A 16,839-nucleotide genomic window follows, 5' to 3' on the forward strand; every position below is an offset into this window, starting at 1 on the left:
CATTTCTATGTGAACTAACTGATGATGCTAAAGACCAGCTGTAGTACAAATGAATGAAATGAAAACGTTATGCAATGAAATGACAATGAAATGAAATGACAAATGTGAACGATGTAAATGGGAAAGAGTCACTTAAAGGGAAATGAAATACAATGCTTAAGCTATAAACATGAACAGATGTGTATGATTGAATAATGACAGAAAGGAATAAAGTATTATGATATTAGAAGTATCTATGTACGTAGAATATGATGTGATTGGGCGGGGCATACTCTTCGCCCGAGGGCTTGCTGAGTAAGGCGAGTACACTAGTAACTTTAGATGTGACAGTAGCTGCATAACATACAAGGGTAGAGGGAACCTACTTGTATGAGTGGGTAGATTTTCCTATCCTTAGGACCTTTGCTTGTAAACTATTGTTGAATGGTGTGAGTACGAGATCAATTTAACACTTGAGAGCTTACTGAGTAAGGTAAGGGCCTTGTTATGCTTCAGTAGTGATCTTCAGGTTGCCTAAGTATCAGAGCAGAGGGGTGCTACTTGTATGGGCGGGTAATCACCCCTATCCTTAAGTAATCTCGTGGGTTAAACCTTTGCATGTGTTTAATTAGGTTCAGAGAATGTTTTTAGTAATACGATAATGATTTGCAAATGTATTTAAAATGATATTTATATACCTTATGTTAGCCACACGCTATTTTAATGTGTATAATTCTTCCCTTACTGAGATGTGTCTCACCCAAATATGAATGTTTATTTTTCAGGACATCCTCGAGGTCGAGCTTAAGAGCTCAAGGGTATTTTAGCATTTTTTTGGTAGATGTTGATAATACTTTGGGGAAAGTAAATATTTATGTTTTATGTCTTTATGTTTTAAGTCTGTTGAGTACGAAATGGTTGTGAAATACTGAAATGTTCTGAGAGTTATGTAGATTTATGGAAATGCAGGTGATGGATGATTACTATGGATTATAGATAGGAATTAGTAAACTCTGGTATTATTGTATTATATGTATGGAGATTATATTTATGTTTTTCTCTGCAAATGTTATGAATTATGGATTATCAGGATTTTATCAAGTTTAACGCACCGGACCCGAGATTAAGGGTTCGGGGTGTTACATATATGTTGTGCATCAGGGTATGAAGATCAATATCCCCAAAGTAATATTTGAGGAAATGATTTTCTTCTACGAGCGGCATGTGAAGAACCCTTGTTTAAAGAAGTCGGGAGTACCACATGCGAGTAGCCAGTCAGCGCAAAAATGAAAGCGACCTCTCATTCCTTATGTGCAACTGATTATGACTATTTTAATGAGGAAAAAGATCCATTTAGGAAATCCAGATGAACATATTCACCTTGGCGAAGTGACTACGAAAAAGACATGGGGCCAGAGTTTGAGCTTGGTAGCCACGACACGCTTAAAGGTGCATAAGTGGCCCCCCTTTGAAAGCGCCCAAGGGTCGAAACTATTGGTTCCAGAATTTATTTATGACATTGAAGATGAGCCCCCTCGATTTCCAATGCTCCCTCCTCGCCGAGCACCTAAGAAGAAAAGGAGGGTCATAGATCTGCCCTCCACATCCACAGCTGCACCCCCTCCTCCAGAATGATCCCATGATGTGCCCACAATTAGGAAGGAATTAGACGATTTAAGTCATAATCTGGAGCTTGTTCGATCTGAAGTGGTAGATTCTCGGAGGGAGATGCACTAGGGTTTCCATGCTTTGTTTGAGATCCTGCATCTCATATCCCCACAGGTGGTTGAATCTATTAACCTTCCTACATTTGTTACTGCGGCATACCAGACTACCACTCTGGCCTGCCCTCCTACTCCTTTTGCACCTCCAGTTCATTCACCATCTCTAGCAGCATCCCCGATTAGACACTTGCTCGCTCTTCAATCTCCTGCTCACAATGCCAAAACCTCGGCTAGCGCAGAAATCATGATCGAAATTGAATCCTTTGGCAAGAGGGACGAGGCGACTTCTATGCTAGCTATTGACTCACTTTAAAAATGAGTAGCTCCGAAGCTATCCCAAGTATAGGAGTTCAATCATGTAATAATTAGCTCAAGGGCCAGATCGTCTCTTCAGGGAATACAATTTAATCTCAAATTTTATGTAAATCCAATTAGAAAATAAGAAACAAAAAGGGCACTAGACACAGTTTAGATTCAGGTTTTCTGGATTGCTTGAGAAAACAAGTTAAAAACTAATTAAGAAGTGAAAGAACACAAATAAATCTTAATAATAACTTCCAAACACAATTTAAAAACTAAAACTTTAAATAAAATTTTACTAAAGAAAATACAATTATTCAATTAATTAAAACTACTAACAGAATAAACTAAAAGAAGAGAGAAGAAAGAAGAGAAAAAGGAAAAGAGAGAGAAAGAAAGAGAGAGAGAGTAGAAGAGCAACCCGTGGAGTTCAGGCAGTAGCAGGGGCTGGCCGTGGTGGTAGAAGGAATAGCAGCAGCAAGAGGATTTCTCGGTTGCAACAGCTGGTAGGGGAGAAGAAGGAGCGTAGCAGTAGTAGCATGGTAGCATATTTAGCTTCAGCAGGAGCAACACAGCAAAAAGGACCTTCCAGCAGCAGCAACGAGGGTACATAGGGGAGAGCAGGGCTTCGACTTGTGGAGGGAGCTGGAGCTGAGGTAGTAGAGGACTTTCTCGGGTGACTGGGAAAACAACAACGGAGAAGCAGAGCTGGGAGGCTTCTCGGTTGCAGGTTTGTGGTAGCACATGCAGCACAACAACAATGGAGTAGTGCAGAAGGAGCTTGAGGAGGCTTCGGCTAGAGCAGGTTCTCGGTTGCAGAAAAAGTATGGCAGGACTGCCAGAAGGAGGAAGGGAAAAGGAGAAGGAAAGAAGAAGAAGGAAGAGGAAAGGGGAACCAAGAGGGCAGGAGAAGAGAGGAGAGGGAGGAGGGAGGATAAGAAGGAAGAAGAGAGGAAGGAGAAGAGAAGGAAAGGGAAGAGAGAGTTGAGAGGGGAGCTGGGGGCTCAAACTGAAAGGAGAAAAGAAAGAAAAATATATAGGGAGGGGGGAGAGGCTAGCCCTAGCGCACGGAGGCCCTTCAAGGACCTGGACCCGGTTGCATGGCCAGGTCATATTAGGTATTAATTTTTTTTTTCTTGTTTCTTCTTTTTCTTCCTTTTGTTTCCCGGCGAACAAGCCCGAGTTTGACCATCTTAGAACCCGTATCGCTCAAAACTTAAAACACAAAAGTTGTAGATAATTTTCTCATATTTCTCTAAAATTCTGAATTGTCTCAATCGGCGCTTGGACAAAAAAATTATGCGCAAATTACGAAGCGGTGCTGATTTTAGCTCCTGATAATTGTCCTATGATAAAAAAATACCAAAAATTCATCAATTACTCAATAAAACCCAAATAATATAAATAGGACACCATTCTACAATATTGAGAGTGATTAGGTATTTAATTAAAAATATAAGCTTCAATGCATGAATTAAATCACCTAATTACGCAATTTAAGCACGTAATCACATCCCTCAACTAACGTTTTGCTAGTTTCTAGCAAATAATGTGAATGAATTCCAGGGCGGTATCCATAAATACTAACTCCAACAAACATGAAATGAATGCACATGCGACACAATCATACCATTTCACATATTGGAATATAACCAAATTTCGCACCAGCTCGTTCATATTCAATGCACATAACTCCGAAGCACGTCACTCATGCAAGTTTCATCATTATATAGCAATTAAGAATAGTATACTCACATTAATTTAACCAACAGTACAATTCAGAGTTAATGCGGTCATATAAATTCGAGTATAAACAGGTGAAATCTCGAAGAATGTGTAATGTGTATGACTCATTACACCTAGGATACTAGTGGACACTTATAGAACGGTTGTTTTGACTCGGCCTAACTGGTATACCCTAAAAAACACTTAAAAAGGATAGGTTTACTCATCATATGTGAGGAGGAGTGTCGTGATCAAACATCCCACATATTGCAAGGAACAAATGCTAAATGTATGGAGTGGACTAGTCTAAAAATGATCTACCCTATTTGTGAGGTGTCGGGTCCTTCACCCTACCATCTTCTCACCTACTCGTCATATCTAGCCAATACCACCCTAGATCAACTTATTCACAAACCAGACATGAGTACATCTGAGGTATTAAGCGGTTGAAGAGTCTTTATATGCAGAGAATATGTGTCGTGTCCATGACTTTTTAAGCATTTCTATGGAGGAGGTATTAATCTTTCATTTCATGTGCATTTCTAATTTTTTTATTTTTTCTTCTGCTCATTCTTCAATTTTTGTCTTTTCATTGTCAATTAGGACAATTATTACACTTCTTTCGTTGTCTTCATACCACCAATGGGAATTAAACTTGAACAATAGTCCATGAACTAAGTCTATTTCTAGGGGTGGCTCAGCTTTCACATCTTGAGTAGGCTACAAGACCTTGGTTTTTATCTCCCCACTAGATGTCACCTCTAGGCTAGCAAGTCAAAAACATAGACTAGTGTACAAAGAATATCTAGAAAAAAAAAAAAAAAAGAAAGTTGAGTTTCATGAACTCTAAACTGACATCAAAACTTTAAAGAACAATAAATGACTCAATAGTACCTCACAAGGTGTCATAGTCGCCACAGGCGCTCTCTCAGTGCTCACAAAGAACCCTATGTGCTACAAGTCACATGAACGTGTATTTTCAACCTTATGAGATACCATGTAAATACAAGAGTTTATATAGCCAAATTAACATGAGTGTAATACCAATCAATTCTTCATGGAGTTACAAAATCATATAAAGAGAAACTGCACATAAATGACTCAAGTGTGTAATTTTTAGGTTATACGCAAGTATGTGAAGGGTATATGTCAGTGTGATTCCTCAATACTCTTTCTTTCTTTTTTTAATTTTTTAAATTTTTTATTATTAATTGATACAAAACCTAGCAAGTAGACGTGCACAGTGTTACATGCAAATTGTCACCTCCCCAACTAAAGTGGAACATTGTCCTCAATGTGAAAGCATAGGGGAGATAGAGAAGATTTGCACGGGAGAAGTAGAGCGTACCTGGGTGGAGACGTAATGGAAAATAAAAATTGAAACTACAGAAAAATGTACCTGAAAATTAACTAAATATAAAATAAGGTAAAACAAAATGAAAAGAAGGGAAAGAAAAACATCACATTTGTCTGGTAGAGGTTCTGGAGGAATTTCATCTAGTGGGTGCAGGACTATAAATTGAATTGGCGAGTCTCCAAATTTGAGTCGCCATAATGAATCTTTCTTGTTACCTGCACAAAAGTTAGGATCCAATAAATCAATATGTTCTAAGGTACCAGACAAAACATGTGCAGATTGCCTTCTTTGTTTTAAGAAAAAGGGATCGTTATTCAGTATATTTTCCAGTGATTTCACTTCTTTAAGAACCGATCTTTGAGGCACAGTTGTCAGAACAGTTACTTTTGGTTCGCTAGAAGTATTAACATTAAAAGTTTTGCCTGGATCCTTGAAAGTTAAATTCTCACCATTCTGCTCACCCTCTTTATCGGGTGTACCAATCATCTTACCACTGTGGGGATTTCCTTTGGCATTGGACTCCTTGAAATTTATTCCAGTCAGGAGTGACAGTTCCACGACTGCCAAGCTCTGAGGATAGGGTACCATAGGTTGGTACTTCTTATTAGTCTCAGTCTCCTCATTAACTGACTTCTTCACTTCTAGACCTACTTCCTCTGCTTTTTCTTTGACTTCATCCATCTTAGCTGTAACTTCAGGTGTTGGGACAACTGGTTGTTTGTTAATGAACATCTCAGGTTGGGAAACTTCTTTCCCACTTCTCGAAGTAATAACGGCCTCCGCTATCTCGAGAGAAACATTATGTATTTGTTGCTATTACTACTAGTATTCTCGAGGACTAGGTTGAGGTTCTACTAGAAATTCTCCTTTTTCTAAGATATCCAATTGCGTGCTCATCGCATTAGCGGTGTCCCGAAATTCATTTATGGCCTGAGTATACTGATTGTTAGTTATGATTTGAATCTGCATGAACTGCTAGAAAGCATCCTCAAGAGACATCTTCGGTAGAGTAGGTGCTGCATTAGATTGAAATCTCGATGGCGCACAGCTCTGAGGGATCTGTTGTGGTTGATACTGAGGCGAAAGAGTTTCTGGATAATATGTTGGCTCATATTTATCTCCACCACTGATTGCGTTGATAGGTTGTATTGCCAGGGGTGCCTGATTGTATCGTGTATTCCATTATTGGACACTTTCAGTTATGTAATCAAAGAATGATAGTGTCTGGTTCGGTTCCTTATTGAAGAGTTCTCCATTGCACATGGTTTGGATAAAGTGTTTGCAATTAGGAATAAGAGTTGTATAGAAATAATTAACTAACCTCCATGATTCAAACCCGTGATGTGGACAAGTACTTAGCAGATCCTTGAACCTCTCCTAGCAAGCCCAAAAAGTTTCGTCACTATTCTGCATATACTGAATGATCTATCCCTGCAAAAATTGAGTTCTCTGTGAGGGACAAAACTTATGCAAAAATTCACGCTCCATATCCGCCCAATTAGAGATAGAGTGAGGTCTCAAAGAATTAAACCACATCTTCATCCTATCCTTCAAAGAGGCAAGAAATAAACGAAGTCTAGTAAATTCATCAGTTCTAGCACGAGAGAAAAAAATATTGCAAGTCAACTCAAACTCCGTCAGGTGCCGATAAGGGCACTCAGATTCCGTCATATAGAACTGAGGTATCAATGACGTTCTCCTGCGCTGCATCATGAAGTTAAGTTTGTCATTAGGCAAAACAATGTAAGATGGTGTAGTGGTGCATGTAGGCCGCAAAAAATTCATAAACGTGCGTGGTGCAGGTGTAGCCATATTTTTTTTTCAAAACTTAATTTTTTTTTTTTTCATGAGAACAATTAAAATGACAGGAAAAACACTAATTTGAAACTAAAACTGACATTCCCCAGCAATGGTACCAAAAACTTGGCTCACTCTAAAAATGAGCAGCTCAGAAGCTATCCCAAGTATAGGAGTTCAGTCGTGTAATAATTAGCCCAAGGGCCAGATCATCTCCTCGGGGAATGCAGTTTAATTTCAAATTTTACGTAATTCTAATCAGGAAATAAGAAACAAAAAGGGCACTAAACACAGTTTAGATTCAGGTTTTCTAGATTGCTTAAGATTTCCTTTTATGAATTAAAAGACGCAAATTAAATTCTAAATCCTAACACGCATTGAATTTAACAACGAGAAACGAAAAACCTACGTTAACAACCGAACAAAAATTAAAACACGCGTTGAACTTTAGAAGAAAAACTAAAACGATAACTTTCCTACATAATTAAGCACAAAATTAACAAATAAACTCATTCAAACATAAATTCAACAATAGCCAAATTTCTAACGCACTTAAGAATTCAAACTAAAATCAGAATTTTAACAACTAAACGATAAACTTAAACACGAAAAAAAAATCATATTTTAATTAAACCAACTTTAAATTAAATAAAACACAACAAGATTTAAATTCTAAAAAAAATAACTTAATCAAATACTAACTCAAGTGATAATACTAATTAAGAAGCGAAAGAACACAAATAAATCTTAATAATAACTTCCAAACACAATTCAAAAACTAAAACTTTAATTAAAATTTTACTAAACAAAATACAATTATTCAATTAATTAAAAGTAATAACAAAATAAAACTAAAAGAAGAGAGAAGAAAGAAGAGAAAGAGGAAGAGAGAGAGAGAGAGAGAGAGAGAGAGAGAGAGAGAGAGAGAGAGAGAGAGAGAGAGAGAGAGAGAGAGAGTAGAAGAGCATGTTGTGGAGTTTAGGAAGCAGTAGGGCTTGGCTGTGGTGGCTGAAGGAATAGCAGCAGCAAGAGGATTTCTCGGTTGCAGCAACTAGTAGGGGAGAAGAAGGAGTGTAGCAGTAGCTGCACGACAACATATTTGGCTTCAGCAGGAGCAACACAGCAATAATGACCTTCCAGCAGTAGCAACGAGGGTACACAGGGGAGAGCAGGCTTCGGCTTGTGGAGGGAGCTCGAGCTGAGGTAGCAGAGGACTTTCTCGGGTGCTTGGGAAAACAGCAACGGAGAAGCAGAGTTGGGAGGCTTCTTGGTTGTAGGTTTGTGGTAGCACACGCAGCACATTAACAATGGAGTAGTGCAGGAGGAGCTTGAAGAGGCTTCGACTGGAGTAGGTTCTCGGTTGCAGCAAGAGTATGGCAGGACAACAGCAAGGAGGAAGGAAAAAGGAGAAGGAAAGAAGAAGAAAGGAAGAGGAAAGGGAAACCGAGAGGGAGAGGGAAGAGAGGAGAGGGAGGAGAGAGGAGAGGAAGGAGAAGAGAAGGAAAGGGAAGAGAGAGTTGAGAAGGGGGCTGGGGGCTTAAACTGAAAGGAGAAAAGAAAGAAAAATATATAGGGAGGGGGGAGAGGCCAACCCTAGCACACGGAGGACCTTTAAGGACTCGAACCCGGCTGCATGGATGGGTCACATCAGGTATTAATTTTTTTTTTTCTTCTTGTTTCTTCTTTTTTTTCTTTTTTTTTTTCCCAGAGAACAAGCCCGAGTTTGACTGTCTTAAAACCCGTATCGCTCGAATCTTAAAACACAAAAGTTGTAGATAATTTTTTCATCTTTCTCTAGAATTTTGAATCGTCTTTAGAGCTCGGACGAAAAAATTATGTGCGAATTACGAAGTGGTGCCGATTTTAACTCTCGATAATTGCCCTGCGATAAAAAAAAAATACCAAAAATTCATAAATTACTCAATAAAACCAAAATAATATAAATAGGACACCATGCTACAATATTAAGAGTAATTAGGTATTTAATTAATAATATAAGCCTCAATGCATGAATTAAACCACCTAATTACGCAATTTAAGTGCATAATCAGCTATCACAGTAGGTGAGGCTCAGTCCCCCGTTCAGTTTCCTGCAACTACTAGCAGTACAACACCTGACTCTCTGCCTATACCTCTGTTGGCACTCACCCCACCGGCCCCGGCTATAAGGTCTGCTCTCATCGTACCGGTCAACGTACCGCGGCTACTAGTTCCACTGCAAATCCAACCTCCCCCCATCATATGGCGTTATAGTCGATCGAGGACTGTATCTCCACCATTGACTTCCTTTGCTCCCCCAGTGGCACTTGAACCTACTTCTTAGGCACCCATTCAAGTGCCATCACCAGCCGCAATTTCCCCTTCTTATGTCTCAGAAGAGGAGGAGGTCGCTTCGAGTGTACATGCGTTCGAGGACCACCAATCGACGGCTGGTACTCCATCTGACGCATTTGGTGATTTAGGAGGAGGAAACTTTGAATATGACTCTGTGAGCTCTTCTGGAGAGGACTAACATAGGACAAGGGCTGGCTACCTAGGCTTCAGTTCATACTGCTTGTTTGTGCTTCTACAACACACCTTGCCTTGTTTTTCCTATCTTTCCTTTTTTTTTTCCCTCCTCACATTATGTTTGGTTTGGCAGTCCAACTGTTTATAATTTTGTCACCTTATTGTACTACCTTTTACATTAATGAAATATACATGGTGCTTTTGGCTACTACGTGTCTGTTGTGCTACAGTGTATTTTTGCATGCATGCTATTTTGGTTATTATATTTTGCAGGTACACTGTCTGTTCTTACTGGCACCATGCACTGTCCTATCCCTTGCCCGAGTTTTTTTTTTTCTTTCAACACTTTAGTGAGGACACTGAAGTTCTAAGTTGGGGGTAGGGGGTGGCACATTGCATGACACATTCATGCAAAAAAATGACACAATTTTAAATTTTCCAGTGAACTATGTTAACATATTTTATACCCTCTACATACACCTATATAACCTAATGTTACATGCATAAGATTTTCAGTTATATGATATCATTATGCTCACTAAAAATGTAGTGAATTAGATGTGTAAAATTTGCATAACATGGCCGACAACTTGATATTACTCTATGTAGTTGACTAGTGGTTTGTTCGGGTTAATACTACAATGTAAACTCTAGTATTTGCATGGTACTTCACGGGGCTAAGAATACACTTACATGTGATTTATAATACTTAGGGTTCTTTGAGAGCATTGAGAGAACAACTGTGGCGACTATGACACCCTGTGAGGTACTGTTGAGCCATTCGTTCATTGCTCAAGTTTTTGGCATCAAACTCTGAGTTTATAAAACTCAACTCTCATTCTTTTGTTGGATTTCCTTTGACAACTAGTCTTTGCTCTTGTATTTCCTAGCCTAGAGGTGACATCAAGTGGGGTGATATAAATCTAGGTCTTGTAGCTTACTCAAGACATAAAGGTTAAACTCTCATAGAGACTGACTTTTTTCATGGACTCCTATTAGAACTACGTTCTTATTGGAAACATGAAGACAATATAAAAGGTGATGATTGTTTCAGCTGACCATGCAAAGAAGGAAAATGAAAAAGAAAGAGAAACCTGAGCAGAGAAGAATGAAAACAAAAATATACACCTGCTCTGAGAAAAGATAAAAAGGTCAAGTTGAGGACACACACTACGAATTTGCATGTATGAAGGATCTTCCGACCAATGCATTTTCTGAATTCACGCAAGTCTAGGAATAAGTTCCTCTAGGGCAATTTTGATTAAATGTGGCAAGTGAGTGAGAAGATGTTAGGGTGAAGGACCCGACACCTCAGTAAAGGCTGAATTCCTTTCCTATAAGACTAGTCTACTCCTCACTTCTAGCATTAGTTCGTCAAATATGTGGGACGTTTGATCATGACACTCTTCTTCACATATGAGAGTGAAACCATTCTCGTGAGTGAATTTTGAGGGAATAGACTAGTGAGGCTGAGTTAAGACGACCATTCTGTAGGTGCCTCCGAGCATTCTGAGTGTGATAAATCATACACCTTACACATGCCTTGTGAAGTGGCTTATCCATACTTGGATTTACATGCTAATATTAACTCTGAATTATAATCATGGGTTGATTCCCTGTGAGTGGTGTCTTGGGATGGTTGTGTTGTGTTGAAGTTTTGCATGACTAAAACGTTGCGGAGTGTGTGTATAATGGAGTTGTGTATAAAGGAATTTGTGTAATAAGGTTATATTTCTGTATGTAGAATGGTATGATTATGCTGTATGTGTTTCCATATTTTATTTACTAAATTGGTGATTGTGGGTATTGCCCTGGAAACCCACACGAGACTAGAACTCGTCCACTAGGATCAACCTAGGGGTTTAAAGTCTTGTTGCATATGGTAAATGCAATCGTATTTCCCGCAAAAGAGGATATAGGTAGGATTTGGTAGTTTTCTTAGATTTTGCTTTGCTCGAGGACTAGCAAAGTGTAAGTTGGGGGTTGTGATGAGTCCTTAAAATACACAATTTTAGACCCTCATCTACTTTATTTATCCTTATTTTATAATGTATTTACCCAGAGTTATCATTATTCAAAGTTATGCAAGGTTTATTTGTATTTTCAGGAAAAACATATTAAAACCATGGAGTTAGGCATTACAAGAAGCTAAGGAGGATTTAGAGGATTCAAGGGTCGAATTCATACATTCAACCAAGCTCTAGAAGATTCAGAGCTTTCCATTCTTTTCCTTTTGCCTTATACTCAATCCTGAAACATCACCACTCAACCAACTCATATTAGATTATCCTTTATTTGTTATCATCAAAACAAGATTGAAAAATCATGTATAGCTAACAAACCAAAAGGAAGGCTTCTCTTCTAACTAACAATGTTTCAGCCTAAAAAACGATGCTTATTTAGAACCACCGAAATTTTCATATTACCCCCCACTGTTCACCAAATCTAAACAATCGTATATGACCTCCTTCCATCCTCGGGATGACTGTTTGCGAACTGAGACACAACTATACTTGTCTTTTCCAAACCCACAATCGCCAACAACTCTTGCAAGAATCTTTGCTATTCATTTGTAAACGCAACTCTCTAAGCTTACCATTATAATTTTCTTTTGTCCCCATCCAAGTCTTTATCTCGCTAACTTTTGTCATGAGTATTCTGCTTCAATTTTCAAAAGCGAAGGCAAACATTCCCAAATCCATCTAACCACCAAATAAGGGAATCTAATTCCATTAACTGCAAATCTGAGTTTTCTCCTCCAAGCAACCAAAACACCACATCCAAACTTTTCCACTTGCAAATTGAAGAGTTCCCTTTCAATCTAACACTATTTCGTGGAAGTTTCGCTTCCATTCTATATATGTGCGCTCGTTTATTTCGATTCTAATTCCATACATTAAATAACTTTGATGGTTTCCAACTAAATTTTTCCTTAACTCATCAACTTAATATACTGGATTATCTTATTAAACAGATATAAGAATCATAACTCCCAAATCTGAGATGACTGGCCCGACTGATCATGGGACGAATCTTAAGACACCTTATGTATCGCAGTCTCTTTTACATGTTGATATTCCCTTGGGTGTTGCCTACATTTCTATGGGCTAGTAATATGATTTCTTATAACAGGATCTTCTCACACTCACCTGAATTAATTATTTTCATATCCTTGTGTGTGTGACCCCATTTAATTTAAATTTATTCCATTATTGTTGCCTCGTTTCCTTTAACCACTTTAAAAAGATCCTCACTTTTTCAAATTCTAAATTCATTAGATGCTTGACTCATGGGCTATAAAAGAAAATCTTCTATTTCTCTTTTGCTTGAACAGAATCTACATTTACTTCAGTGACATTTTTATGGCAGACTGAAATTGAATTTTGACCCTATATTTTCCTTAGAAAGTGATCCAAGGACGCATGGCTGACTTATGGAAAGATTGAATATTTTCCTTAAATACAAGAAATACGAGAGAGAATAACATACACCAAAGAACTATAACTTTTCATAAAGCCTTAGGATAACCAGTATCCCCAAGAACTTCACCATTAAAGAATCCCTGAGATTTCTAAGCATTTCAATCCGAAGGTAACCACTAACATTCTTTCAGTTGCTCTCAAATCCATGCACACTAATCATAAGTAAACCATAGAGAACTAGGAGTATATTCTAATGTGCAAAGATGCGCACATACCAAAAATGCACAAAATTCTATTTCAAATATTCCAATATTGCAAATGGTAGCTCATTTCTTGTAGTGACAGTTTACACAAGATAAAGAACATAGTGCAGCATTTCGGGAGAAAAACGTCAATGGTCTGTCGTGACTTTTTCGGAACTTCCGGCTGTTCCAGAAAAACATAAAAAAACCCTCGATGAATTTCTGCTTTCGGCTGCAAGACAAAACTCCAACATTTCAATTGCTATGCATCCTATATCCGATCGCTCTTACAACACCCAACCTACCCATTCCTATCCTTATCCTACTTCATACCTATACTCTAATAATAATCATCCCTAGAGTCTACAGAATCTATATCCTAAGCTCTAATACCAACTATGACGACCTGAAAAATTCCATATATATTTCTCTGATACCACTTGTAATAAATATTTTCATACAGCGGAAGACCTCCAATACACATTACCAAAGTACTAATTATCCCAAATAACAATATCATTTTCAATATCACAATTAAGATCTGAACTTATTAAAAATATAAATAAAATAATACAATTCGAAGCACGACCTTTTATCCCACCCACGTTTCACTGCGCTACTCTGATCATAGTTATACTCTACAGGGCATCTGAAAAATATTGGATAATCATAGGGTGAGACACCTCTCAGTAAGAAAGAATAGATTATTATCAGTGTGGCAAATGAGTTTTTGGATTCTTGAAACACATTTATTAAATAATTAAATTTAATTGACAAAACATATAAATTTGAACTCACACCTTTGTGTATATATATATATATTTGAAAACACATATTCCCTTTTCAAAACATGTCGTATCATAATACATATTACATAATTCTCTACAATAATTAAATCATCATATATACATATACATAAGGAATTTTTCCTCTGAATGGATGTTCACATATCATCATGTAATAACCCCACATGTTCGGGTTGTGTGGCCCGAAGGCGGGACTTAGCCATAGTTGGCCTATCACCAGGCTAAGTCAAATTTCCTCGTCTGCAGTACGATTGGCCTACCGCAGCTTGGTCCAGACCCAAGGACGGTCAACATCTCTCCGCAGGCTCAATCGACTTCCATTACCAACACCCTGCTCGAGTAGTGTGGTTGCACTGACTATCATGATCATAGCTACGGTACCGTGCTCCAAACATAACTGAAACAATCCATCAGGGTTCTGCTACCATATAATACAATTCATATAATATAACTGTATAAAATCTGACATGTTCTCAATTTATTTTGTATAAAATCACATCTCGGCACACGGTCATTCATATCATATCTCAGCACACAACCATATCATATCATATCTCGGCACACAGTCATATCATATCATATCTCGGCACACAACGATATCACATCATATCTCGACATACAACCATATCATATCATACCATATCATAATTCCATAATTTTACAATATTTTCTAAAATCAGTATATACTCATGGCACACAATTTGAATGATAATTCCTAATATTATAACTGCCTGGAAAATATATATATTTTGCTGAGAATTAAACATATCAACATCTCTAGGATTTTCTTAACTCAAAATACATGATTTCCCAAAAACATGCTAATAATAATAATATTCCAAAATTTCTATTTTCATAAGCCTGGATATTCAGAAATATATATATTATTCCTAATAATCTAATAAAATCAAATCCCTGTAATTTAATTTAATTCCAAAATATTCCCAAAAATCTGATATAATCAAATTCTTACAGTTTAATATAACTCCCAAATATTCCCAAAAATCTGATATAATCAAATCACTGCTGTTTAATATAATTCTAAAATATTTCCAAAAATCTGAGATAATCAAATACTATAATTTAATAATTAAATACTACAATTTAATAGGTTAAATTTTCTAAAAACAACTGACAATCTATTTCCTTTACCTTAACCTTGGAGTGGTGCCTACGACGTCCAAAAGACGAATCTACTCTGGTTAAAGTGTTCAGGAGTGAAGTTGGCACCCGGATATGGTGTTCATTTTTCGATTTGACTTACCGTTAGAGAAAAATCAGAGAGAGAGAGAGAGTGTTTGAGGAGAGAGAAAGAGAGGTTTTGAGCGTTTGAGAGGGGGGGGGGGGATTTTCCTGAATCAAGATTGAAATTGAACCTTTCCTGAATATATATATTTATTCCAATAAGCTTTTTTTATCATTATAATTCTATTCATTTTATTTGTTTATTTATTTAATTAATTTAATAATAATAATAATATTATTATTATTATTAGGATTACACTTACACACATATTACTTTTGGGATCGTTACACGAGCGGTCCACTTAAATAATTTTCATAGATTTTTCTATACATTTTCATTTTTCATTTATTATTCTATGTTTGATTCTTTTGATAAAAAAAAATACAATGTCTTAAATAAATAAATTGTTTTCTTTTTAATAAGGCTTTTGTGTTTCTCTATTAGAATCTAAGTCTTAGTACTATTTTTAGTTTTTTTTTTCTATTTCATTTTATTTATCTATAGTTAAATAAGGTCGTGGCTTATTTTTCCTTTTTATGGGTTTGTGAAAATTCAAAAAAAAAAGTAAAAAAAAAAAAAAAAAGAAGAGTAAATGAAATAATTAAAATTTCCCCCTTTTTTTTTTTTTTTTTTTTTCTAGTTTTTTCTTGAATTATACTAGTATTATGTCATAGATTTGACTTTTCAAAATATTTAAAAAATAAATAAAATATAAGAATAGGGTTTAAAATCAAATATGAGTTTCTCCCTCAGTCCGTAAAGTTGTGTTTGGTTTTTTTGAGTAAGTTGAATGAAATAGAATCTCTCATTAGTTCCAATAGGAATAGTATTTGATTCATTATTTGGCTTTTTTCCATTGCTTCATCTGCCATATGATATGCTTAAACTTCGAGATATGTTTTGATGAAAAGCCGGCTTCAAGGATTCTTTGATACGGGTTCTCGAGGTGAGAGAAGTCTTATGATGATTATAATGGATACTCGATGATTATAAGGTGGAACGATATTTGAAAAAAAAAAAAGGTAACTTAATAGAAAATGGAGAGTCCAAGTTTTTGCTTAATTAATGTTTGAATATCTCAAATATATCGTGGTAGTATTCAAAAATCTGGGTGTATAGGAAGTGTTAGTACCTTCCTCTCACATAAATATACTCCTGAGCTTGACTTTGGCATGTAGACTATATATATATATATATATATATATAAGGTATCACAAACTAAACGCCCTGACATCATTAATTTGGGCCATCTAGTTGGAAACTATGAAGAGCTTCTTTTATTTATTTTTTTCTCTGCTTTTGAAAAATCAATTTCTTTATTTTATTTAATCAAGTATTTTGTTTAATATAGATAAAAAAGTATTTTTTATTATATTTTCTCTATATTGAATGGTGTTAAAAATAAAAATATATTAAATATGATTAGAAACTAAGAAAAGTGAAAACTGTTGTGTACAATCAATATTTGTGTTAACTAGTTAACTATACATTTTATTGCTGCTCTCCTTTTATTTAATAATTAAACATGAAAATTTAAATTGATTTAATTTTCCTTTTCTAAACATTATCTAGATTTTAAATAGGGACTCAAAATTAAAGTATAAACATTAATATAATATCTAGTAATTATTAAATTCCAAATCTTATTTGACAAAAATATCCTTACTAAACATATTTTAAATTGAAAAATTAACAAACTTGTAAGACAAAAAAAGAAAAGAAAAAAGAAAAAA

Source organism: Malania oleifera, chromosome 6 (genome assembly GCF_029873635.1).
Source record: "Malania oleifera isolate guangnan ecotype guangnan chromosome 6, ASM2987363v1, whole genome shotgun sequence".
NCBI classification, from domain to species: domain Eukaryota; kingdom Viridiplantae; phylum Streptophyta; class Magnoliopsida; order Santalales; family Ximeniaceae; genus Malania; species Malania oleifera.